A 5,911-nucleotide genomic window follows, 5' to 3' on the forward strand; every position below is an offset into this window, starting at 1 on the left:
GAGGACACGGCCTGGCCCAGCCCTTCTGGACATACCACTGGGAGCCACACGAGGGCGCTCGAGCCAACCAACTTGCTGGACTTCTCACCAGGGCCACCTCCAGAACCCCCAAAGCCAGCCTGCCATGCAGGGAGTGCTCAGCAGCACACTGCTAGCTCAGATTGCACTCCTGGCCTCTCAGGTTTCCTACAGGCAGGGCTGGGCCCCTTCACAGGTGCCGTCACCCATCTCCAGGACCTGGACATTGATTGACAGCTTCTGTGCTCAGAGCCAGGACCTGGACCCAGAGGTGACTTGGACCATCTGCTCCCAGCATGCTCATGTTGGGGTGGTCAGGGTGGAGGGGGCACATGGTTGTCAGGGAGGGACAGTGGAGGTCATGGACACAGAGAGATGGGTAGATGGACGACTCTCAGCTCAGGGGCTGTCACACTCCCAGCAGCCTTGGGGCCAGGGTTGGATGCTGCAGAGGTTTGTTGATTTCCTAAGCACTATTCTTGAACCTGAGGCAACAGAGTGTCCCCTGGCCCCATGTGGGGAGGGCAGGGCTGGGCTGTGACATGGCCAGAAGGGCAGCTGGTTTGCCCAGCAGGCTGCTCTATCCTGGGTTCCCTCTCAGGACAGTCAGGTGGCCAGGCTCCAGCCTGAGCAGGGGATGTCAGGAAGAGCAATCTCCATGCATTACACTGGAGATCCTGGCTCCCAGCCCAGGACCCCAACCCCGCCAGCCAGAGAAGGCACCTCTCCGGTCACAGCAAACACAGCACAGGAAGCTCCTGTCCTTTCCAGTGAAGAAGTTCCCTTCACCTCAAGTAGCTGTGGAAAAACTCCTTATTTTGGAATAGTTGTAGGTGCCGAGTTGCAAGACTAGAGCTCAGAGCTCCTGTAGATGCTTCGCCCAGCTCTCCTGAGCTGGTTCCATGCAAAGCAATCACAACGCCTTCCAGAGAGCCGGTCGGCGGGCTGGACCAGGTCTGCCCGTCCCCTACTGCAGCCCCCCTTCCTCCTGCAGGGTCCACGCCACACTCAGGCCACTGTCTTTTACTTTTCCTCCCCATTTCTACCTGGGATCTTGCTAAGAACAGGCCATGTGTGGGAGGTTCCTCAACCTGGTTTGCCGGACACTTCCTCTTCCTCATGATTTGCACGAGGTTGGTGATGACCCTCAGTCCATCACGGGGTCAGGGCTGAGGTCAAGACGTTTTATCATTAGTGACATTATCCTTCATTCCTTTATTAAGAGGGAGCCTACTGGGTCCCCTACCTAATAGGTGGCCTAGGTAATCATACACATAGTAGGGGAGATACACCGAGGCCGTGCAAATACCCTTTCGTAAACTCTCGCGCTCCGACTCAGCACCCAGAGCAGAACTCCTGCAGTGAGGATCCCTGCTGGGCTGTCGGGGCTGCCAACCCTGCTCCTCCTGTCTCATTGAAGAAAACCTGACCTCTCCCTGTTCTCTTCTTGATTCAGTTCCTGGTGTCTGCGTGTTAACAAAGCCCCCGAGAGTTCCTTTGATTGGCACCTGTGTCCTCAACCCACCTCTTCCTTACCTGAGCACCTCCTGCCAGTGTCCCTGCTGCAGGCCTGGAACCCATCCCTCCCAGGGAGCACTGGTCCATTCTGCTGGGGCAGAGTGTTTAGAAACAGGACCTCTAGAGCTGGGTGTGCTCTTTCTGCTGGGGACATCCTTTCTCGGGGAAACGCGTTACAGTAACCCAGGCATCCACGTGTCTGTCTGTCTGTCCCCCATTTATTGTCGCCCCTCATCTCTCCACCCATCACATATCTTCACCTGTCTCCATCCACCTGTCTGTATCTATCGATCCATCTGTAGTCACCTGTGTCTGTCCATCGCTACTGTGAGAGGCGAGTGCACGACGCCCGGCTCTGGGCCACTCAGACAGAACCCACCCCACTCTCCCGTGTCTAACTTCTTTCTTGGTGGAGGCAGCACGTGCTCCCACCCCACACAGTGCCTGCTTGGTCCTTCATTCCCAGTACCCAGGCAAAGTCGTGCCAGCGTTGCTAACTGTGTCTGTCAGGGGCCAGTTCCGTGGGTAGGGTGGGGTGGAGTGGATGTGTGGCTGTGTCCCTGGCCTCAGTCTCCGGCAGAGACTGGAGACTAGCCAGGTCAGTCCCCACCCTCAGGAAGTCACGCTCTCTGCTGGTGGCCCAGCCAGTGTCCTTTGTTGTCCTTGCAAAGTGATTTACCGCTGATTGACAGTGGCAAGCTTCAGCGTGTGCTGTGTGGTGCTGGCCCTGGGTCTTGACTGCGCCCAGCACTCGGACCGCCACAATCCGGGCATGGACGGGCCAGTCCTCCAGACACTTCCTGCCACCCCTTGCCACCAAACCCTGCCCCTCTCCAGGCAGCCTGAGCCTGTTTTCCTCCCCTCCAGCCTTGCCGTTTCTGACTCGCATAAATGGAACCTTATGGTGCGTGGCCTCTGTGCGCCTATCAAAGTCCTCTTGGGTTGCTCTGAGCAGCCAGGGGCCAGCCCTATGTCCTTTCACCCCTGTATGGTGTTACAGCGCATGGAGGCCTGTCCAGTCTCTACCTGGAGGTCACCTGGGTGGCTTCCAGCTTGGCTCAGTGTGACTAGAACTGCTGTGAGCATTTGTGTACAGGTTTTAATGTGAATGTGAGTTTTGGCTTTTGGTATTGGTTTGTAGGATTGAACCCAGGGATACTCTACCACTGAGCAATACCCCAGACCTTTTTATTCTGACGCAGGGGCTTGCTGAGTTGTGTAGGCTGGTCTCACACTTGCACCCCACCTGCTAGGATCACAGGTGTGCACCACACAGGGATGGATAGTTTCTCTTACGTAAGGTCCAAGGATTGGATTGGGTTGCTGCATCCCGTGGTAAGCACAGTCTTAATTTATAGGAAACTGGTTGCTGCACAACCTCATCGACCCTTCACACGGTCGCCTTTCTGTTTGTTCTTTGTCTATTCTAATAGGGCGGTGGCAGCCTCTTATTTGGTTTTAATTTCTATTCTTCCTGTGACTGATGATGCTGAGCGACTTTCTTTGGTGAAATATCTGTTCGGATCTTTTGCCCACTTTTGGACTGAGCCCTATGGGGCCTAAGTCTCTATACATCCCCAACCCATGCATTAATCAGATGGACAGTTTAAACATATTCCTCCCAGGGGTTCTTTAGTCTTTTTGTTCCCTTAGAGTGTTTTATGAGCGGCAGAAGTACTTAATTTTGAAGAAGACTGATTTATCACCTTCCCTAATGGCTTTTTGGAAATCCCTGCCTTACTTGAATGTGGCTTCCTTCTCCTGGGCCTTCTTCTCAAGTGTGTGGCTTTGTCTTACGTGTGAAACAACTGTGATCCTTTTGAGCTGATTTTTGCATATGGGGCACAGTGCAGGTTGGAGTTCATTTCTCATGGGGTGGTTGATCCTCCGTGTCCTTGTCCCCCACCCTCACTGTAAAGAATTATCCCTCTTGAATGAGCCTCTCTGCTTGGCTAGACAGAGCCCCTGCTCTGTGGTCAGCACATCCTGGAGCACGTGTCCATGTTGCCACACACTGGGAAGCCCAGGAGTGAGACAGTGGCCACTACTGCATCCATGCTGGCCAGCCAGATTGGTCCATTGGGTCCTGGGGGCGGGGAAGGCTCTCTAGGGACTGTGCCTGTTCCAGCTGAGAGTCTGGAGCTCAAGATGTTGGAAATTAACTGTCAGGGAACTTAAATTTACAGCGCCTGGTGGAGCCAGTGCCTGAATGCCAATGAGCAGCCCTGCCCTTCTGGGCATGTCGTGGACGGCTTACAGGCCCTGCCCTTCTGGGCTTGTTGTGGACGGCTGACAGGGCACAGGCCCCAGTGGGCCGGGAGCGATGGCTGCTTGGTGAGTGTGGAAGCGCAGGGATCAGCTGCTGCTGCTCAGAATGTACCCATGATTAATGAGCATTGTGTGCCTGTGGGAGAAGAGCCTTCATGTAAAAAGACTAGTATTTTCTCCATCATAACCGTAGAAAATTCTTATTGAATTCATGTATATTGTTAAAACAAAGGAACGTAAGTGAGCTGCTTAGGAAAGGTCCCCCACATGTGGACTGTCCATCTGCCAAGCTGCTGCACTTAGGAAGAACTGTTCTCCGGGCCCTCCTGGGAACACGCAGGCCAGCCTGGGTCTCTGGGCAGCAGGGACGGGGACTCTTCTAGGGTGGGGGCAGGGTGCGGGGGATCCCAGCTGCCATCCCTGTGAGTGATGCCCTAACCGTCCACCTCAGGGGATGCCTGTGGTCAGGGCAGCTCTGTCAGCCTGGACAGAGCCCCTGCTCTGTGGTCAGCAGGTCCTGGAGCCCGCCAGACATGGGAGGAGCTGAGCTTGAGGGCAGCTGAGGCAGTGGCCGGTGACAGCTGTGCAGGCAGCCCGCAGGCAGCTTGGTGGGCTGGCTGCACCTGCCACTCAGAAGCAGTGGCCAGCCCCTCCCCCGTCCCTCACTACAGGAGCTCCCTCAGGTGACCCTGCTGCTGGTGCCTGCCACAGGCTTGCTAGAGTCCGTGACAGCCACTGGGTGGGCTGCTCTTCTGTGTCTGTGGCTGTGTGGGTCCAGCACCCACCTCTAACATGGGGTTCAGCCCAGACCCTCCCCAGAGCATTGCAGCCAACACGTGGTTCTTAAATCTTTGCTTAAAAGGTGCCTTTTGGGTGTGTTTGTTTGCACTCCATGTGCTGAGATTCACCCAGGGACAGCAGGAGACGTGACTTCACTGGGACGTTACCTCTCTGCTATTGCACCTTCTGGCCAATCCCGCCTCTGTGAGTGGTGCTCCTTGGACGTCCTCATGAAGGTGCCCCTCCCGGAGCTGCAGGGACACGGAGGTCCAACTTGAGGGGCTGCCCAGACCCTCTCTGGTTCAGCTCGGCTTCAGACTTTCATTTTTGCCCTTTGTTCAGATCCTTGTGTTTTTACCACACAGTAAAGATGATTCCCAAATGTCACTGGACCGTTTGCACAAAGCCTCAGACAGAAGTTGAATGACTGGCTGGAATCCGAAGGCGCACCCCGCTTCCCATGGCCCTGTGGTCTGGTTCCCTCCCTTCAGCTGGGAGCTTCCGGCCTGCAGGCCAGCTGTCTGCTGTCCACAATGTGCACATCTTGATCTGAGCATTAATGGACCCTTTCATTATGCAGCCATGAGGCCATTCATAATTCACGTCACTCTTAGAGAGCCAGTGTCAGGAAAGGGAGCTGGGCACCCCCTCCCAGGACTGCACGCAGCTGCCTGTGACCCAGATAGGAAAGGAAGCCGGGAGCCGAGGGCGCCGGGCAGTGGGTGTGTGCATGCGCTTGTGCCTTGGGGTGTGCGGGGGTGGGGGCCAGCTCTTGGGATTGGTCATGTGCGTGTGCACACACACATCTGTGCATATGGCTGTGTGTGTGAGCACCTCCATGCTTTAGGTGCTTGTGTGTGGTCAGGCAGAGGCCTAGGAGGCTGGGCAATGGAGTCCATCTCCACTTGAGCTCTCCTGACTAGCCAGCAGGTCCTGTCCCCACATCAGAGCAAGCCAGCTCCTCTCTCCAGGAGAGTAGGGCTGAGCTGGTTTCTAACACCCTCGGGCCATTGCCTGAGGTGCCCACCCTGGCCAGGGCACTCTGGGATAATGCAGGCTTGACAGGTCCCAGTGCTTAGGTGGTTGGCGACAGGATCCCAGACAGAGTTGGTGAAGGCACCGGCCTTGAGCCATCCCTGTACCAGGAACAAAGCCCAGAAGCTTCTGTCCTGCCACCATGCTGGAATGACCCCTTCTCCTTCCCCGGGCATGGCCCTCACTCTAGTAGTCCTCCCGTGAGTCAGTGAAGAGGCTCCTGTGCAGGAACAGAGCAGTGCCCCCTGCCTAGAGCTGAGTGGCCGTGAGCAGGCCGGTGGCAGAGGGGACC

This window comes from Callospermophilus lateralis, chromosome 15 (genome assembly GCF_048772815.1).
Source record: "Callospermophilus lateralis isolate mCalLat2 chromosome 15, mCalLat2.hap1, whole genome shotgun sequence".
Lineage (NCBI taxonomy): Eukaryota > Metazoa > Chordata > Mammalia > Rodentia > Sciuridae > Callospermophilus > Callospermophilus lateralis.